This window comes from Argentina silus (genome assembly GCF_951799395.1).
Source record: "Argentina silus genome assembly, chromosome: 11".
NCBI classification, from domain to species: domain Eukaryota; kingdom Metazoa; phylum Chordata; class Actinopteri; order Argentiniformes; family Argentinidae; genus Argentina; species Argentina silus.
The window spans coordinates 18,515,243-18,529,473 of NC_139665.1; the positions used below are offsets into that span (position 1 = coordinate 18,515,243).

General features: G+C 45.5%; 1 protein-coding gene across 2 annotated transcripts in view; it reads right to left on the bottom strand.

Annotated features, from left to right (window-relative positions):
* Window positions 1–14,231, bottom strand: part of trappc9 (trafficking protein particle complex subunit 9) — a 153,441-nt gene that overhangs the window by 82,811 nt on the left and 56,399 nt on the right. The window lies entirely within an intron of this gene.

The following is a 14,231-nucleotide window of genomic DNA, read 5'->3' on the forward strand; positions in this document are numbered from 1 at the left end:
ATTGAAATTAATCGGTTGACATCAAACTTCAATGTGTCCATTCTTTTACATTAATTTCTCTAACCAGCAGACCAGTGTCAGTCTCAGTATCTCCAAGTCTCAGTCTCTCTCTCAAAACACACACACACACACACACACACACACACACACACACACACACACACACTAGGGAACAACATAAGAGGATTGGAAGATGTGCCCAAAAAGCATCAAGTGACAGTGTGAGCTGTTGTGGTGTGAGTCTTTAGCGTGCCTGGACAGATTGGTAATAATTCCCATTCACTGCATGATTTTCACAATCTCATCAGAAGACGTGGTAAAAGGCACTGGTGTGGAATGCCATTACCTCCCTGGAGAGGGCCAAATTGGAATGAGCATGAAGCAAATTGCAGAGGGTATTGTTGCCAACATTTATTTATCTAACGTCTCCACAACTAAAAAATAATGTTAGCCTTAAAAGTGATGTTTCAGGGAAGAAAATATAGCCTCTGGAAACTGGAAAACTGCCCCCTCCTCGTCCTCTGTATTTATTCATTGAATCCGACTTTGCTTTCAAAAGAGCTGTTCCAGATAAGTGAAACATGTGGTTGGGCACCAGGTGGAGAAGGAGGTGCACACTGTAATTTAGATGGCACAGAAATGGAAGTTTGTGTGCTTAATTGTCCTTAAAATGAGACTTGACCCGAGGGGGAGTGGGGGGGGGGGGGGGGGGGGGCAGGTTGTGTTGTGGTGCGTCTGCCTACATACCAGAAAAGTGAGCTGCTAGCCAGAGAAGCCATTTACTCCCTGGTGGCTCTGATTCTCCAGGCCTGGCTGGGAGAGAGATGAGTCAAGGAAATTATGATGCACTGTACACAGTATGCTAGAATATGAGCATCTGAGGTCACTTTGGCTTATGGAGCCATGTGTGGCCCAGCAATCTGTGTGTTCACATTTCTTTACACCAAAACTAGCTATTTGTGGACCTGCGACAGCTTGACATGGTCACACGTCTACTGTACTCAGGAGAGGCATTCGATGATTCACGAGGAGACGGACGAGAGAAACATTTTCCACAAAATCTCTGAGCATAGAAATGACTTTGCAATATTATGCAGTGTTCAAAAGATCTAACTAATGCCCTTCGACTGCATAGGTGATAGGGACTGCAGTATCTAAAACTGCTCAGCAACAACAGTTGCAAGGAGACTGAAATAGCTTAAAACCAGTGACACAAAGGAAGCAAGGTCTGGGAGAACATAGGAGCATAGCAGTTTGCATAGCATAGCAACTGCACCCCTCCACTACCAAAAGAAATACTCGTAATAGGACCAAGCAGCCCTATTTCCTCATGGTCCTGACATTTCTGCTTACAGCGTTTTAATGTCACGCTATGCATCCACTCACTGAAGGGGCTGCTCCTGAATGGACGACCTAGCAACCTGCCTGACGACATGCCGGGAAGCTGTAACAGGTTGGAGGCTGTGGGGTTTGGTTTGGGGGGGGGGGGGGGGGGGGGGGGGGTAGAGGGTGTCGGGCCTACAGTAGTTATCATAGGAGGTACTGTAGAAGTAATGGAAATATTGACACAGGCTCCTGTCCTGCCTCACAGCCTCACAGCCAACTGTCAGATGCCCTCCAGCTGCAGCCACAATCATGGAGGTAATCACACTGCAGTTATGGGATCTCAGACTGGATAGGGAGAGAGAGGCACAAACCTCTACCCCTCCGGCTTGGGGTGGAGAAAAAAAGGGCTATATCAGAGTTCGTACAGAAAAATGCCTTTAAATTGTCATCCTTGTCCTGGCTAGTATGGGGCTCATTTTCATTTTTTTGCCAAGCAGTATCACACATCCAGTGTAGCGATGTGTTATATAGGCCTAATGTTGTAGGCCCAAGTACACCTAATTCTACATCAGATGCAGTGAGCTGCATTAAGAGGGGCCTCTGTTTCTTCACCCTTTACTACTTCGAGGCAAATGAAGAGAGAGCAATCTGCATACAAAAGCTTCAGAGATTTCCAATTAATGACAGAGCAGCTTCTAAATTTCACCAAGTGCTCGGAGACATGCTGAGTCTACTCTGTAGCTACCGGTGCAAACAAACACGTCTTAACAATGATTAACTTTTACTGACTTTTACTGCTTACAAAATAGGGATCTACAAGCCGATATGCTCTATAAAGAAAACTGACGTTTTCAATTATGGCAAGACAGAATGCATTACAGGGTAGAAAACTAAGTGCCCTCCCCGTTCAAGCAGGCAATTATAGTTTAGTGCTCCACTGGTTAGAATAGAGAGAGAGTGGGGGGGGGGGGGGGGGGGGGCTGGATCCGTGAGGTGATCTGTCAGAGAGGTAATGTAGGCCCAGCATCCTGACACATGTCCAAGCTGTGTCATGCCAGCCAGACCTACATGTACTGTAGGGCCCTAAAACTAGGGCCAGGAGTTCATGGTCTAGTTAGCCAATAACTAGAGCCTGGAGTTTTTCCTGGTCAGGTCATATGGTTAAGAAAAACTCCTTTCCCAGAGTCCCTGTGTTTCTGATGGTGATGAGACGTTCTTTTCAGCAGGTGTTAAGCTACATAACTGCAAAGACCTACTGTGCTCTGTGGTTGTGCTGCTACTGAGAGAGACTGAATCAGGGGAGGCTTGGTGGAGGTAGAAATCTGTCCCCCTGGTTGAAGGAGGCTGTGAGGACCCCTCCAACCTCCCCCACCTCCCTCCCCCACCTCACTCCCCCTCCTCGCCTCTCTCATGCGTGACCAGAAGAGAGGAGCCATGTGTGCCTCAAAACACATGGTGTTCGACACCGTTCCGTTCCACGCATTACAATGAGCCCCGTCCTCCGATTTCTCCCTCCACCAGCCTCCACTAGCCTCCACTGGACTGAACACATGTGCGTGTTCTCTCCCCCCCCCCCCACCCCTATAATGGATCAGCCATGGACTACTGGGTTAGTGCCACCCAGTATAAAACAAATCAACCGCCTCTCTCGGATGTGGCAGGGTAACATACACCGACCCAACAGAGCCGACTTGCTCTCCCCCTCTCCTGAACGACAGTCTGCAGCTCCCTTCATCCTCCGCCACCTCTCCTCTCCTCTCACGCTCCACCTCCAGTCAAGTGTTTAAACAGGAATCGAGACGGCGCAGCACAAGAGACGACTCCGAGGGAAGAGAGTCCTTTGATCATGACAAATATCTATCGAGAAATATCTACACAGGTTGCAGAGGAGCGGGGGCAAAGCCGAGCAGCTGGCCATCTATAAATCCGGAGGTTCGACATCAAACAGGTATGGAAACAATGCTAAATGAGGGACGAATGTATAAATGGGGCCGACTGTTTTGCATACCACCAGTGCAGAAATAGTGTTTAGAGCGTGGACTCTTTCTAAATAACCGCTAACCTTTACTTTGTCATGTGCCACTCTGCCACCTTAATGTCCCCCCCCCCCCAACCCCCGCCTCCTCAGAAGTCGTGCCTGTTCACTTGGCCCCTTCATCGTTACAAATCTGAGCCATCTGGCCCACCGGCCGCCCATCCAGATGCCCTACCCCTTCAAACAGGATGTCTTACATTTCCCTTTTAGATTCAGATCTCTTCTGATGACTGACACACACACACACACACACACACACACACACACACACACACACACACACGCACCACCCATTGAATCATGTGGGGTCTAACTGGTCACGGTGTCCGGCTGTTTCTGCATCAGAGATCTGTCTGTGTGACGCGTGCTGCCATTTTTACCCTGGGCTGCTGTAGTAAGGTCATCAAAGGCCCTCCCCGACATGGCCCTCCTGCAACCTGCTCTTGTAATACACGGTCATTTACATACTGATATGCTAACCTGCGTATGCCACACACTCACATGAGATTGTGTCCCCCAACGTCTCTTGAATGAGACCAGAATTTTAAACAAAGGAGAGTGTGTCTTGATGTGTTTTTTTTCCTTTGCACATGCGTGCGTGTGTGCCTTTGTTTGCTAGAGATCGTCTCAATGAAAGAACTTATTCATCAAAAGTAATTTGATTTCTTTTGTCAGTGTTGACTAATTCACTTACTTTGAGAAGAATCTGGTTATGTGCGCAGTGAGGAGCAGGAGTAAGAGCAGGGGAGGGAGGGGGGGGGGGGGGGGGGGGGGGCATGGCACCAGATAAACTCTTGTCAAGCGAGAGAGTGGCATCTGTCCCCCTGGTTGAAGGAGGTTGTGAGGACCCCTCCCACCTCGCCTCTCTCATGTGTGACCAGAAGAGAGGAGCCATGTGTGCCTCAAACACGAGATGAGAGGCTCTTTTACATAACGCCACAGCCCTGGGCATGTGTCGCACCATTTACCACAGGGAGATGGGGAGGGGGGGGGGGTAGGGGCGGCACGACCACCACTCTGGGCCCAGCTCGTGTGTTATAAAACCAGTCAGTCAACTATGGAGATAGGTAGTCAGTCAGCTTAAAAGACGGGGGAAATAGTCATAGGGTAAGTATGGGCTGACAAATGATAAATTGTACGGCAATGCATGGGCCAACACACGCACGTGTGCTCAGTTGTCATGCGCACACATGCATGTGCGTGCGTGCGCACACACACACACACACACTGTAAAGAAACACCAGCATACTCTACCAGCAGCAGACCTGGCAGGTACAGTAGTAAAACTTGGCTGCTAGGGTTAACATCCATGTGATGGGGAACCTAAAGTATTTATGGGTGCAGTGGGTTTGGATCAATGCTTGGATCAGTCCCTAAGTATAGAAACATATGGAGCCACGCTTGGCCTGGCTCACTGGATTACACACATGAATTGCGGTCCAGAAAGCATAATGAAATGCAACATTCTCTTCCAATTTCACCCACTGTGAGCTCACACAAAGCAAGCAAATATAGCCTACACACACCACCAGACCATGACATATCCTGTGCTTTTGAGGCAAACAAACACACGCACAGGTACACACACGTGCATACACACGCACACATGCGCACACGCACGCACACAACCACCTGTGCCGTTCCGTTGGATGGTGGAAGTACTGAAATGACACGACCAAAGCAACTACTGTAGCTACTCTACTGTCACAAGCTGAAGATAGCTCTATCTATCCGATAAGCATGATTCCCATTTCCTCCACTCTCTCTGTGTTCTTGCTGTCACGCCGTCTATCTTGTACGCGCACACACACACACACACACACACACACACACACCTGGCAGATGTGAAATCAACTTAGACGCCGACCTGCTGAGCCACACAGAGCAGGAGTAGGGCCTGATACAGTAAATCTAATCGTCCTGGTGTGGTCCCAGCGTGGCCCGTTTGGCACCTGCTCAGCACTGATTCATTAGCTCCTGACTTAGACCTGGTTAGAGGAATCAGCCCCACTGCTCCTTCCTGGGTCCCGCATGTCACCGCTACACACACACACACACACACACAAATAAATACAGAGAGAGATATGCACACATACGTTATGCATACTGTAAACACACACACACACACACACACCTGTGTGGGTCCTAAAATATTTGGACAATTTGTACTCACAATGTTGAGCTAAATGAAGTCTTTAAATGTGTCTTGCTGAAAAATACAGTGTCAGAACTAAACATAGTCTAAATTCCAAACACAGTACAATCAGCACACAGGGTGAGCTCAGATGGACCTCTCTCAAAACCCTGTAAAAAAGAATGCAGAAAAAAGGCTGTTTCCATGGCAATGCAGATCTCATCAAATCCCAGATCTCTCCTCAGGAGAGTTTTGGCCAGATTTTGTTCCGGTGATATGTGTGTCTAGTTTGCTTTGGTTTTTACAATGAAATAGTTCATGAATCTCATGTATAACTCAAGACGGAGCACTAGGGTCAACTTCACACACTGTTAGTGTGTGGGCTGCAGCCCGGGACTCGGATGCACCCTGTGTTCTATCAGAGGATCACCTGAAACCCTTGAAATGATCCACAAGTAATAAGAAGTATTTCCCTGAGATAAAATAAATAAATAACATTATCCAATGTCTATATTGCATTTCTACAATTCAAAATAATTTACAAATGTTAGTGTTTGTAATTATGGAGACAGTTCTTTTAGTTCTCCCTCTTATCCATCTGACATAAACCATCACCTTAAAATAATGAAATGCAAAATACACACTACTATTCAAACTACCCGTTTCACGTTACGATTCTTATTTGACAAATAGACAGCTCTTTAACGTAAATTACTACACACTGAATCACCATGCATCGCCAGTCAAATAAAGGACCGAAATGCAAACTCTCCCCCCTCTGGCATTTATAGGAGTATGTGATTATCAAGGAGAATACAAAGCTCCCACTTAGACTTTCCCTGAGCCTGTCTTTAATGGCAGTGAGAGGCTCTGGCCAGCGGCAGGAACAGATAGGGGCCAGCGGTCGTGGTGGCAGAGGCACAACACAACACAGCACAGCACTTGTGCTGACTGAGCAGGGACAGGTCGTCAGGGAGATGATGTATTGCCGTTATTCTCCTCCTCTGTCTCCTGTATAAGCAGTTCCAGGAGCCGGGGTTCGGCAGCACAGTGAATCATCGGGACGGCCGGGTGAGGAACCCTCCACTCCTGTAGGGGCCAGTCACAGAGAGGCCAGACTGCCCTCACTGTGCACTGGGGGAGGGCTGGAGACTAGGCTGCTGGCAGGCTAGGCCGTGGGCTTTAATGCATTAGAATTTGATGTGTGTGTCAGAGTGGCCAGAAGTGGTAAAAAGAACACACAAAAAACTCCTGCCAATTCTCCTCCTCTCCATCTTTCTTTGGCTGGCTGGCTGGTTGGTCGGCTTTCAAAGGATAGAAAGTGCTCCCATTAACAATTTGCTTTAATATTTACACCCCCGCAACAATGAGATCTTACAAGTTTAATTTCTATGAGTTATGTATACCCTGGAGTCAATTCTTATGGGACGAGATATTATTCAGAAGGCAAAAAGTATAATAAAAAAAAAAAAAAAAAAAAAAAAGTGATTTCACTGGACAAATGTAATAATATGAGTTGTAGACTTTTCAATCACTGTAATGACTCTGCACTGATAGAAAAATAGAACTAAATGAAAGATTTTTGGGGGCGCTTAGTGGCGTAGCACACAAATGCGCTTACCACATAATCGCAAGGTTCCTGGTTCGATTCCGACCCTCGACCTATCTTGCATGTCATCCACCCCTCTCTCTCCCATCCTCCCTGTCAATCACTACTGTCTCTATCCCAATAAAGCAGAAATGCCCTAAAAAAACATACTCAAGCAGACAGAACTTGTGGAAAGTAAGAAGGAAGAAAATCTGCTCTGTCTCTGGAGAGAGAAGCAGAGGCAGGAGAGATGCAGTTTCTTAGGGACCCTGTGAAACGTAACAATCACTATATTAGTGAGGGAATGAGAGTGTCTCTCAGTGAGATTCACACAATACTGACTAAGACTAGAGGGCCTTCTCATCTCACGGACACACACACACGCACAGGGACAGACACTCACACTCACACTCACACACACACGCACAGGGACAGACACTCACACTCACACTCACACACACACGCGCGCACACACACACGCGCACGTCTCGAGGGCTTTCTCATCCACACAGCTCAGTAGGACACCAGACGCCATAATCAGCACTTTCTCTCATCCCTCTCTCTCTGGGGCGCAGGGCTCATTTTGGGCAACTTCAAACTACTGCAGTGTTACTGCTGCCTGGCCTAGGGGGAACAGGCTGTCACGTATACATCTGGCGTATTAAAACTGAGTTTGAGTAGATAGAAAACTACACAGTGAACAGAATCAAACTGAATTATACAACGGTAAAACTGCTAACGGTTTCCCTCTCTCTCTGGTTGGATTCATAATCAGTGGGGACTGGATACAGCTGGCAGCCATTAAAGGAAAGTGAATTAACTACACGGTTAAGGTGAACAGATTAGAGGAATAAAGTTGTTGGCACACTGCCGCAGACCCCAGTGGAGGGAAGGGAAGATGTGTGTGCCGGTGATGATGCCACCTGATTGCTCAATCATCATCAGCGTAATTATCTCCCGTCTTCCCATCTCTCTCCTTGGTCTCTCTGTTAGAGCTGGCTCGTAAATTCGTAGCTAACAAACTTTCCCTGAGCTGATGCCAACGCAAACAAACGTGCTTGGACAGGCACGCACGCACACATGTATATGCACACACACACACACACACACACACACACACACACACACACACACACACACACACACACACACACACACACACACACACACACAGTTTGATGTTTAGTCTATTTGTCCCATTGATCAGTGTCAACCGAGACAGCCATGTTAAATAAGGCCAACTTTTTCATTGCCAAGTGTTCTGGGAGTTTGCTGTCAAATCATCCACAGGAAGGGCTGGAAGGGATGTACTGTACCGAAGAAACAAACAAAAGGATAAAAAGATCCACATAACACCATTACACTGGACTGACTCAACTTCTCACTGCAAATGGGGAGGACAGGGGACATGCCCATTAGCTGATAGAGAGCTATGAAAGCACTTAATTATGAAAATGGTTTTTCAATAGGCCTGTCTTTTAAAAAGAATGACACAATGATGAAGTATTGCATGCCTCAGACTGCTCACAAAGGTTATCAAATCTATCACATGAATAACGATTGGAAGAATGGAGAGAGCACAGTAATTGGAAATAACACCAGTGGTTCTTGAAAATTGGTATAAAGGACATTTAGAACATTGTGTGAAGTCTTGTATGTACATGCTCATTAAAATCAATGCTTTATTTCCCGATGAAAGGTGGCAGTGGCCCATTCAACCCCTGTGTGTGTGCGCACATGTGCGTGTGCGTGTGCGTGTGTGTATGCGTGTGTGCATCTGCAATATGTAGAGTGGTGTTTCTTGGGATGGCAAAATGCACAAAATATCTGTAGCCTTACATCCCAAAATATCCAGGGGTGTTAAACAACAACAACAACAAGGTATGTTCAGTTATAACCCTGTGGAAAACTGCAAGACATCAATCACAGACCTGCTTAGAGAACTAGGATTTATACACATAACTAATGGTTAGAAGGTATATTTCCCTGCTTTTAAGAGGAGCTGGCTAGCTATTCCTGGAAACTTGCGCTAACACGTTTAGCATCGACATACAAATGCTATCCATGAGTTCATCTGACTGGGTAAGCAGAAAAAAGGGCTTAATTGCCAAAATGTTGCAGTACAACCCATATGACAACCAGGCTCAGCATATTTATTAAGCATAAAGGGAAGGACTGCATGGTCTGAGAATGGTTATGGAAGCAGGACATGACTACAAAGACCCACTGTAGGAAGCACTTCTGTTTCTTTTTAACATGGGAGGTAAGTACGTGAAGGAAGGTGGTCTTCAACTTCTTTACTGAAACACATTTGAATGGGGGGGGGGAGAAGAAATGTTTTACTGTATTTGGTATTTTTCAATTGTGATGTCTTACATAGTTCCTGAAACTTTTTGCTAAGAGTATGATTATATTGATTACTGATTGTCCATCAGATACAAAGTCAGCCAATAGTGCTTTTTGTAAGATTATTTTTTAGATTAATATCGTTTTTTTGCCAATATTTCCTGAACCTTAGACCAAAAGTCAGACAGATGGAGGCAATACCAAAACAGATGTCCTATTGCTTCAGTTTCCTCACGACAAAATCTGCATGGTGGTGATTGTTCAATGCCCCATATGGTGAGCATTCTTTTAGTAGTTTGTGTTCTGTATGGTGTCATTATGGGTAGAGTTGGTGGGCAGGTTGGGGGGGAGGGGTGAACAGAGAAACCCACTCTGAAGGATTTATTAGTCACAGGCAGCAGCACACCAGCCCCCTGTCACTGAGGCCCAACTTCAAAGGCCTGCTGGTGGTGACTCAGCAGCCCTGCACATTGTGTGTGTGTGTGTGTGTGTGTGTGTGTGTGTGTGTGTGTGTGTGTGTGTGTGTGTGTGTGTGAGAGAGAGAGATCATTTTTTAAGTGTTTTTCTTGTTATATCTGTAGTTGTGCATACTGGATGAGAGTGTGATATAGACATGGACAGGTACAGTAAATAGCTAGCTTGACTTGACAATAATGAGGAGCAATGGTGAGAATATGTTCTTTTAGAAAGCATTGATTTTCATTTACCTTCTTTGTACTGTACTGTAGCTTGCAGCGTTTATGGCCTTTATATAATTAAACATGAGACTGCCTGGTAGAAAACATCTCACACTGTCATAGAGCATATGTACCATTCTTAACAGTTCAAATGCACCAAGATCGATATCAATATATCCCAAACAAATCATGCGCAAACCAGTCCCCTAGCCTCGGATGCCACAGTCTCTCAACAGGCAGACATTTTACATTTCACAAGACAGAGTTGTGGCAAACAACCAACAACAAATTCATCCTTTCTTCGCGAGAGTTTCACACTCGAGAAGGCAGCAGCAGTTATAAATACCCCCCATCAGGAGTGGGATCTGAATGTGTGAGCAGAGCTGGTCTCACATCAGCAGGAGAGAGTCTAAAAATAGCAGCCAGCCAGCCAGCCGACGCCTGCATCTCAACTGGATTTCATTAGCCCTGGAGAGCCTCTCTCTCTCTCTCTCTCTCACTCACTCACTCACTCACTCTCACTCTCTCTCTCTCTCTAGTGAAGGCCACTCTCTTTCATTAGGAACATGCTTACATAGGACTTTAAGGGGGGATGAGAGGGGGAGGGATTCATTTCTGCTATCACAATGTAAATAGGGGTAGTGGAATGGATGTAGACTACTGTACATCAATACACCCAGTTATATAACTTTAATATAATATATAACTTTAATATCTGCTGTAGGTCATTATGATAACTTAATATCCCTTACATTGCATGGTGGCGCTTTGTGTGTTAGTGCCTACCGACTGTATTTTTTGTTCATTGGGATGAAGCTATCAGAAAGTATTGGTTGCCATGCGAAAATGAGGCATTGAGTGTCGGCCGAGTATAAGCTACTGTAATATCGAGTATTGTAATAATATGAGGCATAATAAATGTATCATTTTTTACGGCCCGTGTGAGGTTGCATTTGATCCAACGCAGCACGCAACCAAAAGAGTTTGGCACCCTTGCACTAATCTGTTGAATCTGGCTCTCTCCAGTTTGAGTATAAACACCAAAAAACTAAAACATCCTCCTCCTCATCTTGGGTTTGGGGGTAGACAGGATATGTAGGCCTAACCCAAAATGGGGGCTAAGAATTTAGGGTTTAAGAAGAATACGAGAGGAATTGCAGACGATCACAGGTCTCAGCCCTGTGGGACCCCATCTGGTGGCCTGACCAGAAGAGGCACTAGGCACACCAATAGAACTAATACCAGGCTCACAGTTTCCTGTATCCAGCCCTCACTGTTAAACCCATCTTAGACTGTCTACCCTTCCTTGTAACACACGAAGGACGTTTGTGGATTCAAATTGTATCCTCTCCATATTAAATCACATATAAAAAAAAAGGCAGGTAAAAATAGTTTTCTAGCTTCACACAACCCAGACATTTGTGGTTTTGAAGATAGCGTGGGTGGCGTCTGAGGGGCCTCGCTCTTTTAATATCACAGCTTCCCTTGAAACGCTCCTGATGCCATCTGCCGAGGGAAGATAGGTTCATAGGGAGGGTAAATGAATGAGTATGCCTCCACTGCCGCGTTATAGTGAGTCATTGCCAATCACAAAGGTGGGATTATTACTTTTCTCTCCGACTCTTGGGCCAGTCACTCAAATCCCTCTCACCTAAATCCCCAGAAGATGGAGCTGGGGGTCCAATTCACACTGTTCCCTCCACTGCTGTTTGAGTCATAGAAACCAGAGAGAGCCACTTCTAAACTGACGCTAAACATACGCAGAGACTATCACAACACGCGCACACACACACACACACACACACACACACACACACACACACACCAAGAACTTGAGGAGGTCAGGAAAGGGTACTCTCCCTTCAAGAGTGAGATGTTGAGAGACAAGGGAGCAAGACAGAGAGATAACAGACAGACAGACAGACAGACAGCAAATGCAGATAGTGCATTGATTTCAAATGACTCATTGAAAATGTGAAAACATTTATGAATAGAACCTGTTAAAAAGCAAGACCTCCTTAACCGGAGAGACAGTCCATCCCCCTGACAGTGGATAGATTTCCCCAAAAACATCAACACTTGTGATTTAGTGGGGAAATGAAAAGATGAAGAGTAACAGTGACCAAGGAAAGGTCAAATAAACATGTTCAGAGGATTACGCATCCACTGTTGATTTATTGCATCTTATTTCCTCAGAATCTCCAAGCACACACGCACACACCTGCCAACAACAGCTCCCCCTGTGGAAGAAAACGCACGCACGCGCACGCACGCACACACGCACGCACACAAACACAAAAACGTATTGCATTGGCATTTCCAGCAGGCAGGTGGTGCATTCAGTAACCAGTATAACATATGCAGAGCCAGAAAAAGGAGAAATGCAAGGTAGTAATGAGAGGAATAGAAAAGTTCACCAGGTGCCTCTGAGCCAAATATCACTGCATCCTACTGTAAATGTAATCAGTGTGATCAGCAGGGTACAAAATCCTGGGAGCTGGATAAAGGTGGTCTTTACAAAAGCACCACAGAGAATACAAAAGGGTCATTTCCATGTCAAATCAACAAGCCATGACACCCACCATCTCAGATTGTTCTGAAATGGTTTCTGTAGGAAAGGATAAATATATGTATTCCTGCATCATTATTTTGTTGAGAAAATAGTTTCATCCGTGAGAAATAAGTTAATAGACAGGGCTCAGCCAGGACAAAACTGGCATTTCGCCCAGTCCAAGTTTTCTTAGTGGATAATGCTTGTCTAGCCCCTAGTAAGCTTTTGGGCCACGCTGGGTTTTGCAGCAAATTCAATATAGCAGCCAAAATCCAATATGGCTGCTATAATAAATAAAACTAAATAATGATGCAGGAATACTTATCTTCTGAGATAGTAGGTGTCAAAAAACTCTTTTGTCAGTTGATTTGACATGGAATGACCCAAAAGTAAGATAGGGCTGTCACACGTTAATTCCTGCGATAAATAAAATAAATCCATAAGGCATTATTTTTTGTCAATACCTTGAACGCAACTTCCCCAGTTTGGACCGTAGTTTTACTTTTGCTGAGCGCCCGCATGGATTCCATTTACAACATACAACAAAAAGGAAAGGCGAATAGACCATCAAATGACAACCATAAACCAACATGGTACGACAGTGTTACCACATTCTAGTCTACGATGTTTGCTTTTAACGACGTCTCCCAGTTATTTTCCATCATCTCTCCATGGTTGGCACAAGATAGTGAATACTTTTACATACGTGTATACAATGTTTGGATTTAGTCATGGCTGCACCATACCATACCAATTTCCATGCTCGATATACAACGATTAAACCAAAAGACAATGTTCGTACAACGTTAGTAAAAGCAGAGGGAGACGGAATTCCCACACAGCAATCCAATGCGTAATTGCCCTGTACCAGGATTACCTCGGACAAATTGTCAACAACCAGAATCTTCTACGAGACTCTGAGCTGTCATTCAAACTCCCCTTTTCAACGAGCCCGACAACGAATAAAATCGCTGGCTTAATATGTACTGTAGAGGGAGTAGTAGTGCGGGGAATTATGAGTAAGACTTCCTCCTGTTTAGAGTCACCATGTGTTATGGCTTATGTAATATGGGCTGGGAGGGAAATGCTGATGTAAGCTGATATTGGTCAAGGGGCTTTGAACCCTATATATGCAAAGCCAGCCGGTCTGACTCAGAGATCGTTCGAGATGCTGGTCAGTGCTGTCCACAGCATCACTCAGCTGTCACGACCTGATTGACAACTGTCACTCCTATTCCAGATACACTGGGCATTATACTGTAAACCTGATGACCATGTGGTGGATCAGATGACTACCGGCATGGTTTCCCAGACCTAGATCAAGCCAAATACTAGACTAAAAAATACTGTACTTTCACTGGAGAGTCACCATTGAAAGTGCGATTATGCCTGAGATTTAAATCACCCTTAGAGTGTATGTTCAGAATGTAGTTGATTGCGTTCTAATCATTGATCGTGTGGGCTGGAACAGCAACATTATCAGTCTGCTGCTGCTGCCATCTGAGGTAACTGAGCACGCTCAGATGAGTCACAACGGACTGGTGCGTTCACCCCTGCAGTCATAACAGCCAGAA